This window comes from Monopterus albus, unplaced genomic scaffold (genome assembly GCF_001952655.1).
Source record: "Monopterus albus unplaced genomic scaffold, M_albus_1.0 scaffold292.1, whole genome shotgun sequence".
In the NCBI taxonomy this organism is placed as follows: Eukaryota; Metazoa; Chordata; class Actinopteri; order Synbranchiformes; family Synbranchidae; genus Monopterus; species Monopterus albus.
This window is the reverse complement of record NW_018128172.1, coordinates 897,602-911,151: the sequence shown is the minus strand read 5'-3', so window position 1 is coordinate 911,151 and position 13,550 is coordinate 897,602. Positions and strand designations below refer to the sequence as shown.

Here is a 13,550-nt window from a genome sequence, read left to right as displayed (position 1 = left end):
AATGTGCTGGAATGCCGGCAGCAGTTTGTTTCCCCTGCAGCTTTCCCAGGTGTTACAGCAAAAAGAAAATAACAAAACCGCAGAGCAGAGATGGACAGGCCTCAAACAAAAGGGAGGGCCTGAGGCTGTGGGTGAGAAACACCCTGGATCAGAAACCTTTCTAGACATAAGGTCAGCCGGACTGTCCAGACATGCTAAGCAAAGGAGGGGAAAGCAGGGAGCCGTGGCCTTCTGTGGCTCGGCCACCTCCTCCCTGTGGCTAGGCCAGGTAGTCTTCTTCAGTCAAGTATTTCTTATTGTGTCATGCATTTTTAAGATGGCACCATCAAAACATGAATCTGCTTCCATAATGGTTTACAGCATCACTATTAAACAAACTTGCCATAGCAGGGACAGTGCAAGAGAAAATGTGACCCATTGTCAGTCTCTCACAGCTCACATACCCTCACCTGCTGGATGGTTTTAACTAATTGTCTTTAAAGTGACTGAATAGCTGCATCCTAACTGAATTGATTGTTTCTACAGCCATATATTGTTGCACCATCATAAAGCTGAGCTGCAAGATCCAGGAAGAACAACATGATTTCCTTCACAGGAAAACTTTTATCTTATCTTATCTTCAGTCCCACAAACCAAATGACTCCACAATCTTATCATTTTGCAGTTGAATCCATAATAACCTCCCCGTTGGAAACACATGAACACAGGCTAGTTGTTGACCCACAGACACAGTGACTGGCTTTAAAAGCAGTGGAGCTGTAGCGAACAGCGCGTGCTGAAGACATTTCTGTTCGGTCGGTCCAGCTCTCCTCTGGTGACTCGCTGGCTGCTATGTCTGTGCCACTTACAGACAGCAAAGTTTTACTCGTGTTATGTAACAGGCACTATAAATGACCCTTATACTTATTGATCTAAATCTTGACATGACTCATGGCAACTGTAGCAGCTGCAGTCAAACCCCACTCTGTTCTTTACACACTCGACCCAATGTAACATCAAACCACAGGCTGGGGGGGTCAGCTGTGGCAGCAGACACCCGACACAGACCATCACTGTCATCTGCACAACAGGTGTGCTCTCACTGCACCCCCAGAGTTTAGCTCTGCTCCTTGTTTGTGTTTTTGATGGCTCCCTCTCCCCGTCTCTGTCTCGCTTTCTGTTTTTGACTCCACACCCTGTTGATCTCCCTGACACACACACCAACAGCAGCACATGGCCAGTGCCAGTGAGTCACAGTGGGCTGGTAACAAGTGCCTTTTCTCAGGGAGAGTCCCTCCATGTGTGCTCATGTATGAGGCCAATCCCCTGAGTGTATCAGGTGCACTACGTGAGTCTCTAAGCTCACAGTAGCAACTAGCTTATGCAGCAAACCCTAGAAGATGATACAAATGCAGGTATTTGAAGTTTTCACTCTGTGAAAACAACAGTGATGACGTTCCTTTGCTTTGTGCTGGAGTGACAGATTTAACATAACACTTGTGCACATGAGAGTAGAAATACTGAGCATATTAAATGACACACTGAGACTCTGGAGGATGCAGCTGACAGCATACTAAGAGGGTCGACCTGCCCAAAAGCAACAAGCACACTGCCTGCTTCACGCAGTACAATTACAGTGTGATGAGCTAGACTCGTGAAAAATACATGATTTGTACTGGACCTGCTTTATAAAAACTAGAAAAAAGACGGATATTTACACAAATGAATCATTTTTATAAGTATTTTATACATAAAAACAGCATAAAGGTTGTAAGTCTTCAACGATGCTAGCAGATCTGTCACACTCTATTTAGGCACAAAGGTGCTTTGAACTAAATGCTAATGTTGACATGCTAACATGGCCGTCGTCATGATGCTAACATGCTAATTTTTAGCAGGTGTAGTGTTTAGTTTTTCAGCCCACTCAGCTTAAAATGTTAGCATGCTAACATGTGCTAATTAACACAAAAGTACAGCTGAGGCTGATGTGTGTCACTAGTTTGACAGGTCATAAAGCAAAGCACTGGACAAAATTTAATTGTGATAAATGATTACAGTGCTAGCAGTAGCTGTCCCTGGTAGGCTAGTGGTTAAAGCGCAGTGCTCTCACTGCTGCGCCCCGGGTTTGAATCAGGGTTGCTTCATGAAGGGCATCCGGTGTAAAACACGTGCCAAATGTCAACATGCAAGTCGTCAGTGTGATGATTCTCGGTGGGGGACCCCTAAATGGGAAAAGCTGAAAGTGTCTTTCAAATTAAAATGATAGCAGTAAATGACTGTCATATACTGTAATGAATCATCCTTTCCTTTACATATTGAGGGTTACTGAGAATACTCTGGTGTAAAGTATTGTAATGACCCCCGGCGTGGAGGAGAGAGACTACCTATACTTTGAGCAGCTAAACTAGCTAGCAGGGCGCTAGCACCTATGCTGTCAATTAGTGCCTAGTCCAGGTCCCATACACCGCATGACTCTGGGTAGCACTTGGGCGTGTCCTTCATAATGACTAACATGCAACTCTGTCTTTCTGGTCATTTATTTAGAACACAGAACCAAACTCACACATCACATTCCCAACAGGGTCAGTTTTACACATACAGCTTAGACTTACGGTTCAACAACACAGCACTCAACCAGCTAGCAAAACATTAACACATACAAGTCATCAAGATAAACACAACAGGGTAACACATTAGAACATTTTAACACACTTTAACAACTGTTCTCTGAACTCATCATTGAACTCCCATGATGCCCCCCATGCATCATGTCGCTGCCACCAGACCCCTCCCCAATAGCCGACGTAGGTCGCCACAGTATTAAATGTACAATTTGCTGTGTACTGTGGGCCTCATTATGACTGACCTGTGAAAGTATTTGTTAAAATCCATGTTGCAGTTTCACTGTAGAGGAGCAGCCGTTTCACTCACAATTACACACCAGTTGTTTACAAGAATGTACTTGAGGCTTGGTATAGTTTGTGTTTGTTTTAAAGATATAACAGAAGCAGATCATACAGCCGTCATCATGTGCAAGCAGGCTACACAGTATCGGCAAAATCACCTCTGAGACTGTGGCTGAAAGGAGTCTGAATGTGGATTATTTAGTGGTCATATACACAGTAATTACTGTGCAGGCCTAATAACAGGTTAGAGGCCCTTTACTTAAGCCTGCTCCTCCCCGCACATGTTCACAAAATAGCAAATACTCCTCAACACCCATGATCAACAACAGCAATAGGTGTGTGCATTGTGTTCCAGGTGTAGCCTCCCTCCACCCTGTTTGCCTTGTCAAATACACTCGGTGTCCTACAGGGTTCTGCAGAACAGGACATGGTGTCCTGGTCATGGCTGGTGGTGGCTGGACTCTCGCTGTCAGGGTGTGCGGCTGGCATCACTGGTCCTGCTGGGAGGCCTGCTATCCTAGTAACACCAGCACTCAGTGGAAAAAGTGCAAAGAATGAATCAAAGGTCAGAGTGTTTATTTGTCATACGCACAGTTAGGAAATGTATTTCCCAGTACAATGAAATTCTTACTTTGCCGTCCACACGAATGCCACAAAATACAAGTGAAGTATAAAGTAGATGAGTAGTAACACAAATCTAAACAGGCAGTAAAATCACAAATCTAAGGCACTTTAAAGCAGCAAGGGAAAGAAGCACAGTAAAAATACAACAATGCAGAGAGAATATATGCTACGTGGGAGCTGTGGAGTGTAAATACTCAGCAGTGAGTGTGCAATTGTGCATGTGCAAAATGAGTATGTAAACAGTACAGATGGAATTACATGAGGTAGATCCTGAGTCAGCTGTTTAGGAGACGTTATAGCTAAGATTTATCATATTTGTCAGTCTGGGTACAGCTGTGTGTTGGTCTGAAGGCATGAGTGATGGGTCAGTAGTAAACGAGACTATTAGTTGCTGCATTTCTCCCCTCCCTTCATTAAAAAAGTCTTTTTTTTTTACCAGTGATTGAAGTCAAAGTGAATCAAATTAGAAACTATTTGAAGCTATTATGAGGCTCCATCAGACTGAACTAGACAAACCAAGTGGCCAGGGATTAAAAATAAATTACAGCCATTAATGACTGTTTCAATGTGTACTGTGATCAGTTTATTAGGAACACCCAGCTCACACTCAGTCAGGCGAACCCAATAGCAGTAAACCCTCCTTCATGAAGGTGATAATGTTCAGTTTGAGTTCAGACTGTTTCACAGAGGCGTTGGTTCACCTGAAAAGTGTTTATATTATTTTGTCCACTATATTTATATCCATGAGGTTAGGCTAAATAACAGATACAGCTGTCATGTACCACAAACTCCAATCAACAGTCTGAAAGCAAACTGAATATTATCATCTTCATGAAGGAGGATTTACTGTGGGCTCAGACTGACTTAGTCTGAGATGGGTGTTCCTAATAAGCTGACAGCTCTGTTTACATATACTGCATGAGATTCATGTATTAAGAAAGATTAAGAAATTGTGAGCCATTCTCTGATACCTACCAGTGGCAGTGATCTGAAATGCCACCACTCTTAGCCGTTTGGGTGTGAGACCAGATCCTAATGTGTTGTTAACACATGCCAAAAAAACGTCAGCCACACCTTCAGCCTTGCACAACTTCCCTATTCTTTTGGTCTGCACACTGTGCAAACACACCCAAACGATCCTGCACTCAGTGTTCTGCAGCCTAAGTTAATTGATGCCCTACACTAATAGCCTAAATTACACAGCCAGGCTTTGAGGGCAGAGTGGGTTGTCAACAAGTGTGGCCAGAGTGAAGCCGCGGTCCTTCACCCAGAGTGACGCTCCATCTGACTCAGCTGGACCTGTCCACCACAATCAACACGCCTGCATCTGGCCTGACTGGAACTCCACTGGTAACCTCATCACTGCTAAGAGAGAGGGGAGGGGGGCTCACCCCCCATCCACCTCTGTCCTTCCCCATCCACATCATCCAGAGAACCAGCTCAGGCTCACATGCACAGTGCAAACAAAGGCTGCACAGAATCCTGCTAGAAATGTCAAATTAAATTGCACTTTGATTTGCTACACAAAGCACCTGTGCATAATGTACAGCAGGTCACAATTCAATAGTCCAACTAAAGCCAAAGTTTAATGAAAACTGTTAGGCCCACACGTTTCACCTTGTCGCAATTGTCTCCCTGCAGTAACAAGAAACAGAGCACTCACACCTGCATGTTCTCATGTTGTTTAGGACAAATAACTAAATATAACCCTGTGTTTACCACATATGCTGTTCTTTCTGATTCAGTTTTGTATTATCTACTGCTACCTGTGATGCTACCTTTAGCTATGATCTCAATAATAAACATATAACTGACATCACACAAACCTGAAATGTTTTGAGCCTGATAAAGACAAATCCTATGCCAGGGCTGTTGTATTGGATTGCACCAAATTTTACAGGCGTACCTAATAAAGTGGCCACTGTCTGGGTGCACTGGGCTGTTTGCTCACACATCTGTCTGCAGCAGCATCAGCACAAAGCTCACGTGGAGTGTCCCACTGAGCCTCATCCCTTCAGACAGCCCCCACAGTGACTGATGTGGGCACAGGTGAGGTGCCATCCCCTCAGCTCACAGGGGCCGCTCCGCTGACTGACGATGAGACACGGCAGTCTGATGACCTGACACAGAGAAAGCTGCTGACCCCACATGTTGTCTCATGTCTGAAGGCTCCATCATCCACTGTAAACAACTGCTGAACTTGTCATTTGTCTGATCTCCATTCAGCAAAACCCAGCCGCTGACTGAGAAGCTGAGTCTCACTGTGAGCACAGAACCAGAGCTCTTTGAAGTGGCTATCACAAGGTAAACACACACCAACAGGTACGCAGCTCTCACACACTCCTGCTACAAAGCAAACATACACAGAGAAGAAGCAATAGCACCTGTGGTTTGGGAGATAATTACAGGAACATGAACAAAGGTTCAGTTTGACAAGGGAGTTGTCGTGCAGGATTAGCGCACTGCTGGAGCGAAAGCTCCTCCTGACCTCTCAGCTCTGGTTGCAGGGTCAGACTGAAGTCGCTCTAACCTCAGAGGGCTGGTGAGCTCACTCCCACTCCCACTCATAGTTACAGCACTGTTATTGCTATCTGTGCGATAACTGCCTCCCTGATGAAATAATAACATGCAGCAGTCAAGTTCAAAAGTGCAGCAGAAATGTCAAAGATTCAGTTTGCAATGAAATAACAAAACAGTGGCAGAAGAGGTATTCATCTCCTTTACACAGGTAAAACTGGTAATACCACTGTGTACAAATACTCTGTTACCAGTCCTGCATTCAAAATGTTATAAATAAAAGTACTAAAGTATCAGCATCCAAATCTACTTGAAGTACCATCAGTACCAGTACTCATCCAGCAGAACGGCCCGTGTCCCAGTAACGTCTCTGATACTGGATCATAGTGACTAATTACTGTGTCCATCACTTTAATGCTGCAGCTGGTAAAGGTGGAGCTGATGGTAACTACCTTATATACTTATACTGGGAAGTACTTTCCATCCTGCTGGGTAGCTGGTGGATTTCCTACTGGGATCAATAGAGTCTGATGGTTCTACTGGGTTTGGTTTGATTCATCTGGTTCTGGACCTGAAGGTATCAGGTACATGTAGTGTAGTAAAAAGTACACGGTTTGTCTCTGACATGGAGTCACAGGATGAAGGAGCAGGACGTGAAGTACTCATGTACATATACCTCAAGCCTGTACCAAAGTAAACTGACATGATGAAATAAATCATCATATGAACAATGTGTGTCAAATGTGTAAATAAACCAATAATTATAATTATGTTAATCAGAATTTGATCCATTTGGTCGAATATCATACAGGTTTAGTTTTTTTAAATACCCTTACCACGTGTGCAAGGAGCCAACAGGAAGCTCAACCGGAGCAGGATGCTGTTCAAGCTCTATGGGCCCACAAATGTGCATGGCTGAAACCATAAATGCCATAACAATTAGAATTTAACCACTTTGCAAATAGCTTGTTTGATCATAAATGTCTTTAAATAGTTCGCAGGCCAAACAAAACAGCTTAGGAACGGTGCAGTCGATTAAAACCTCTTCAAGAAACCTAAAACTGAGCAGCTCGTTTCAACTGATCCTCTAATCTATTTTAGATTACCTGTGAATTAATCTGGCAGTTGGTAAATGCCAGCCTCACAGTGTAAATCATGCAGAACAAAGGCAGATCTGTTTCACTAGTCTGTCTATTCATGACCTCCCCCGCACTGCTAACAAACTTTCAAATGTCCGCCTGACATAATGAGACCTGTCCCCCATGGGGAGGGATGGAAGGACCCCACAGACAAACATTAACCCAGGGCCTGACCCTGCAGCCTGTCAAGAAGATGAACGTCTGGGTCTGGAGAACAAAAAGCAGCTTTCCATTTCCAGTAAGCCAGGAAGGGGGAGGGAGGGGGATTTTGGGAAGTTTGGTGAGACATCACTTTTCTTTTCTACTGGCGCTCCCTCCTTTGGCATGGGCCTGCACAGCAGACTGCTCCGTCATGCTTTCAATGGGCCCTCTTCACTCTGACAAGCACCTCACAGTGCACGTTACCACCAGAGTCGCAGCTGTCTGCACGTCTGTCAGCATCACCAACTCTCCGGGTCCTGTCCTCTGAACCCTGGCCAGAAAACAAGACGGCGAGCATGGAACAGCAGCAGGCAGCGACTTGCACCGCTGCTGGCTCCAAGTTCGTCACTCAGGTCTGTTCCTGTGAGTTAAACAGCTTCATGTCGAATACAGTGGGAGAGATGAGTCAGTGGATATCTGCTACCATCCTGGGAATGTATTACTCGCTAACTTCACCTCATGTGACAATAACATGCTGACAGATGCTTGTAAAATGATGACCATGCTCAAATATAAGGTGCTTTTACAGCAGTTTTCAGAGCACCCCATAATGGAAAGTGCTTAACAGAGAAAACCACGCACCTTATTGCTTTTCTTTCTCCTCATATTTTTATGTCAGTGCCTTGGTGTGGTCAGTCGTTTGACCTCACAGCACTCCCCTCCGCTAACTGATCATCGATATGCCTCTGTGGTCAGGGAGTCTGCCAGTGGGGCCCCCGCACGCCGCACAAAACACCCTCAAACCTTCCATTAGGGCCCATTTAGCTGCAGAGGCACACACTGTTCAGTGCTACACACGCAGGATAGTCATCACGCTTTAATGATAGACATCACAGAGCGTGATGTCACCGGCCACAACACAAAGGCTGGCCGTCGCACTCTCCTCCCAGTTCGACCACAGAGGCCTCGGTCTTACTGGGCCCTTTGTGCCAGAGTGATGTGACACATGAGGCCTCACTGCTGCTGCTGTTGCTGCTGACTCAGGATGAGCAATCACAACAGTCGCACAAACTGGCGGCTTCACAAAGATGGCTGTTACCATTGAAATGTCACCAGGCACTTGATATAAGGCAGCGTTTGCTCTTGCAGACATCTATGGCCTGTTAGCTGTGGCAGATGGTCACACGGTTTGTGTTGTGTCTGTGCACACTCAGTTGTCAGTTTATTAGGAACACCTAGCTCAAACTAATCCAACAGTCCTCCTTCATGTGGGCACATTTACTGCAGGAATTGGTTAGTGCTAGGTGTTCCTTAGAAACTGACAAATTGCTGCATGTGGCCTGAAATGTGTGTGTGTGCTCCATGTTCACTAGTTTGGATGCTCCACATTGGCCTTATTGACTCTGTGTCACCTACAGGATCCATCTGTAGTCGTGCCAGATGTGTCCGGAGGGGTTTTGTCCATCATCGCTCATTAACACACACTGTATTCATAACAGCAGCTCTTCCTGGCTCAACTTCCTCCACCTTCTTCCAGGGTTTGTGCTTCACTGATGTTACAACAAACACACACAAAAATCCCCTTTACATGGAAACTCAATTTAAAACCATCTTATCAGTGAAAGTGAAAAATGACATCTATTTCAGTGGAAATGTTTATAACAGATTTCTCTCTCTGTACAGCTAGTCCACACACACACACACACACACACACACAGACGAGAATACACTGCTATATCTGTATTAAGGTAATAACACAATTCTGTCCCACAGCAGTTACACAAAAACTTCTTTCAGTTTCCAGTCAAGGTAAATATCTTAAACAACTTTTCTCTGAGTGTATTCCCTTGTGTATAAACACATATTTAACTAATAGACTCATCAAAGACCTTCCGTTTGAATAAAAACACCCAACAGCCTCTACTGTGATTTATGAAAAACAAATCCTTTACTTCTCCAAACCCCTGCTTGTGGTTTTCCTTCAAACGGGTGCTTTGCTAGCTGACTCAGTGGCTGAAGTACAGCGGATTTCCACTTCCACTTTGGCCCGTTCATCTGAAACGCTGCAGACAAACAGAGAGCTGGGGAAGGGGAATGTAGGGAGGAAGAGATGGAGATCTGGAAGCCATTAGAGGCTGGCAGCTGCAGCCTGCAGTGGCTGATTCAGAGCAGGAGAGAGGAAGAAAGAGACAGAGAGAGTACAGCACATGATTGCCATAATGAATTTAATATCTGTGCATGTGGAGGTCATTAATGCAGAGCCTTGTAATTTAGCAGCAGGGAACATGGAGAATGTTAAAAACAAAAATTCCAAAAGAAGTCTTTTCGTTTTACAACTTTTACTGCTCTGCCTGCATTTCCTCTAGAAAGTCATGAAGTCTTATCTGGCTGTTTAACTTCCTCAGTTAGTTATCTGTCTTTTACTTGCTTCCTCCCTCTTTTGCTGTGTGCAGCTGTGTTGGTACTACTATAGCTGTGAGGACACTCAGTGACATCTTGCATTGCACAGCCCTTTTCTCTAACCCCGACCTGACCTGAACCTGAAAACCTCAGTGTCTCTCAAAACTATGGGTTCAGGCCTTGGAGCCATGTGGTTAGCTTTTAGCGAAAATGTTAGCTTACTACCTACGGTATTAACCCGGTGTTTCTTCTAAAGGCAAGGGGCATATCATTAGCTAAGTGTTTATTTTATCATATGAGGCTATAGGTCTTGAAAAATACCTGGAGTCAGTATATCAGAGCTCACAGTAACGATTGCTGCCACTGTTACCACCATAGCGATTTTCTCGCTGGATGTCGTGAGATTTAAGACCCCTTCAAAAAAAGCAACCATTGTCAAATCTAGCAACATTTTAGCTGTCCTGCTTTTTGGTTTGGTGAAACTAAAACTTGCCAAACTGGCGTTAGCTAAGGTTGTGGTTAGCTAGCTTAAATCTGATGACTATGTTGCCCATCCAAATGTTTTTCTAAGCTTTCAAGCCATTGCACAAATTAAAGAACACTGTGTTTTTATTACACTACTCTAGCTGGGGTGCTAGTGCTAGCTCTACCCTGCATTATTTTTCCTTTATGTCCATGTCTTCATGGATCATTCACTGGAGATGGTGCCAACTTTCTACCAGGGGCATCGGCACATGTATGTAGCCATCGACTGCATATTATAAACCCACTTACAGTTTTCTCCTATAAAAATTCATCTGTTAGAATATTAAAAAGTCATCTTCTGATGACGTCTCCAACTCACTCAGGGACACACTTTCATCTGTGTAGCTAACTTGAGCTAGCCTGCTACAGCGGTTAAACTGCTGGTGACAGTTTCACAGTCCAGTGCTAGAACCGAGAGACCTGCTTTTGCTTACTCTATCTAAAATCATGGGCCCATTGTTTGAAACATTACCATCATTGTAAAGCAACAGTAAATCTGGTGCTGTTATCCTGTCTAACTGTTACAACAGGTACGCTAACAGTTAGCTGGAATAAATTCTGATCAAAGTGTTCTATGGGTACTTTAAGGGTTTCTCCTGGCCATCCAGTTTCATGGTAGTGTCAGGAGGTTAGACAGGTTTGCTGTAAACAGAAAGCAGGCTGACTCCAGTGTCCTGTTCAAGAGGCCCCCTAGTGTGAGACAGTGCCCACAGTTGGCCCCTGGGTTTTCACCCATGACTCATCCATGTGATTCACAAGGATGAAGATCGTGCGACTCACTGAAGGACTCACATATGAAAATAATGTTTGTTGATTTACATCATTTACAAGTAAGCAAACACACTCAGACTCACAATGAGGTGCATACTGTGTTTGGAGTGATGGCACCATCAGAGACTGATGTGAGGGAGTGAATATCATCTCCCCTGATGCTCAATGGGTGATTTCTTTGTCTTATAAACCCACAACAACACAAACACAACACAGATACACATTCGCACACAGTATGTTTCATGACTATCTCAACTCAAGTTACCGTGCTACATCAGCCTGGTTAACCACTTCAGCTTTATGGTGAACCACAAGCCCAGTATGTGCAGTGAACAATAATTAACACTCTCTACGACTCATCTGGTGTCTGGGTGGGGGTGGGGGGGGGGAATAAAGAGCTTGAAATAATCTTCCCTGTCAGATGAAAGTGAGCAGCATTGTTCAGTGATGTCCAACATGGAGGTCCGGGTCTGCCCCTGTGCCTGCATCTACACTTCATATACTCACTCCTAAAGCACTCTCTCCACGGCCGCTCTTGTCCTCAGCATCTCTGGTGGTCTGATATCCTCGCTGCGGTGGTCTGACTCCCGTGTGGTCCAAGGGGAGCACAGGCACTGACTGGGCTGGAGAACGCACAGGAGGAGGAGGAGCTCACCTGGCATGAGTCACTCTGCTGGCGGAGAGGGAGAGTCCTGCACGTAGGATCCTCAGAGACTGAAAACAAAGAGCCACAGTGGTAGTGATGGTGTAGACACTGGCACTCGCACTGCTGGAAGAAGTACTCCAAAACTTCACCCACATACAACTACAACACTCTAGAAATGCTCCTTTTTAAATAAGAGTCCAGCATTCAAAATCCTACTCAAGTACTGAAGTACTATTAAGGAAATAAAAGTACAGCCTGTGACTGATATCACCATCATACAGTACATTACATTATCATTTCTATGTTTATCTGCTGGTGACTACTTTATACATCAGTGGAACCACTGAGGAGTCATGACATGAAGACAGGAAATGAAAACTAAAAGTTCTCTACAAAATAGTTTGTTTTTGTTGTTGTTTCTCTTCAATCTTTACTTTTGTGAAAGACTGTGCATTTGAACCTATTACTTATATGAATACTCTGCTATTGTATTGCATTTTAAAACCGTATCCTAATATTTTAATGAGAATTTTAAACTTGAAAAGTAACTTTCAGGTATATGTAGAGCAGTAAAAAGCACAATATTACACCTCTGAAATGTAGTGAAGTGCAGGTATAAAGTAGCATAAAATGGAAATACTCTTGTAAAGTACAAGTACCTCAAAACTGTACTCAAGTATTGTATTCAGTAATGAAGTAAATGCACTTCCTCCAGTGGATACTGCTGAAGAGTACTACCAAGGCACAAGTTTTAGAATAATAAACTCCAGTGTGCTGTAAAAACCTATTTGTCAAAACTTGCTGCAGATAATTAATCTTGCAGTGATGATTCTGAAACCCAGAGAACCAGCAGCTGAACAGCAGCAGGAAATCTGTTATTTCTGACAGCAAACCTTTGAGGAACACTTTAGCTTTTTGGTAACACCTGCTCATATTTCATGAATTTACTGTTTCCAAACAGTCCCTTCTTATAACTACATTACCTCACGATGGAAAAAACCTGTAGAAAAATGAATAAGGGAGACACACACGATGGTCGACACAGGTTTCAAGTCTCTGCTGCTTGATTTGCATATACTGCACTGGCACGATCTGAAACTAGTAGCTTTCTGGAAGGTAGGAAAAGGTTTATCTCACATAATCTGTCTCCAACAGGAAATTGGCGTCTTGTCACACTTTGACATGTGGACTGCAGGCACCGAGACTCAGGTTAGAACCAGAAGAACTGTTTCTGTTGTTTTCTAATTCCATTCATTTCCTCATACACACAGTGTATGTGTGAGTTTAGCTTCTCAGTAAATACACACAACTGGCTTTAATGGGAACACTTAAAGAAGTCAGAACTGTAAAATGTTCTTTACAAACTGGAGGTTGTCTATGTGGCAGAAGGAGACCCAGATGAATATAAGGTAGGTCAGAAGTGTCAAAGTTAAAAATATGGATGCTAGTGACAGAAACAGGGTAGCAAGAGGTCACTGGGTCACACTGCATCATTTGGGATATAGGAGTGCACACACACTTTATCAGTCATTCTAGAGGGAGACAGTTTGAACACAGCCACACTTCTATAATCATACACAAGGCATCAGAGTCTCTGGATTCAGATGCCAGTTAGCGTCACGCTGACTGTGGAAGATACTGTCTAAAATAGGTACAAGGTTCAACAAACAAAACTACGTACACAAAGAATCAATATTAATGAAGACTGGACTAATTCCTCATTGAACAAAGTTCACCTGACTTCACCTCAGCTGTGAATTCCTGTGTGGGACACTGAAGGTTTAAAAAAATAAAGACATGACTTTCTTTGAGGGTTATTATTAATAGATCTTGTCTATTATCTAGAATTTAGCTAAAAATATGCTATGGTCAGATCAACCCATGATGGTTTAGGGCTGAGGA

The 13,550-nt window shown here is 43.8% G+C and overlaps 1 long non-coding RNA gene across 3 annotated transcripts in view; it reads right to left on the bottom strand.

The window, feature by feature from the left end:
• Positions 1–6,612: 6,612 nt before the first annotated feature.
• Positions 6,613–13,550, bottom strand: part of LOC109973447 (uncharacterized) — a 33,789-nt gene continuing 26,851 nt past the window's right edge. For all 3 annotated transcript variants that reach the window (XR_002276825.1, XR_002276824.1, XR_002276826.1), the window contains 2 exons: positions 11,510–11,716; positions 6,613–9,464 (listed from right to left, as the gene is read on the bottom strand). This is a non-coding gene — a long non-coding RNA (uncharacterized LOC109973447). The remainder of the gene's footprint in view (positions 9,465–11,509; positions 11,717–13,550) is intronic.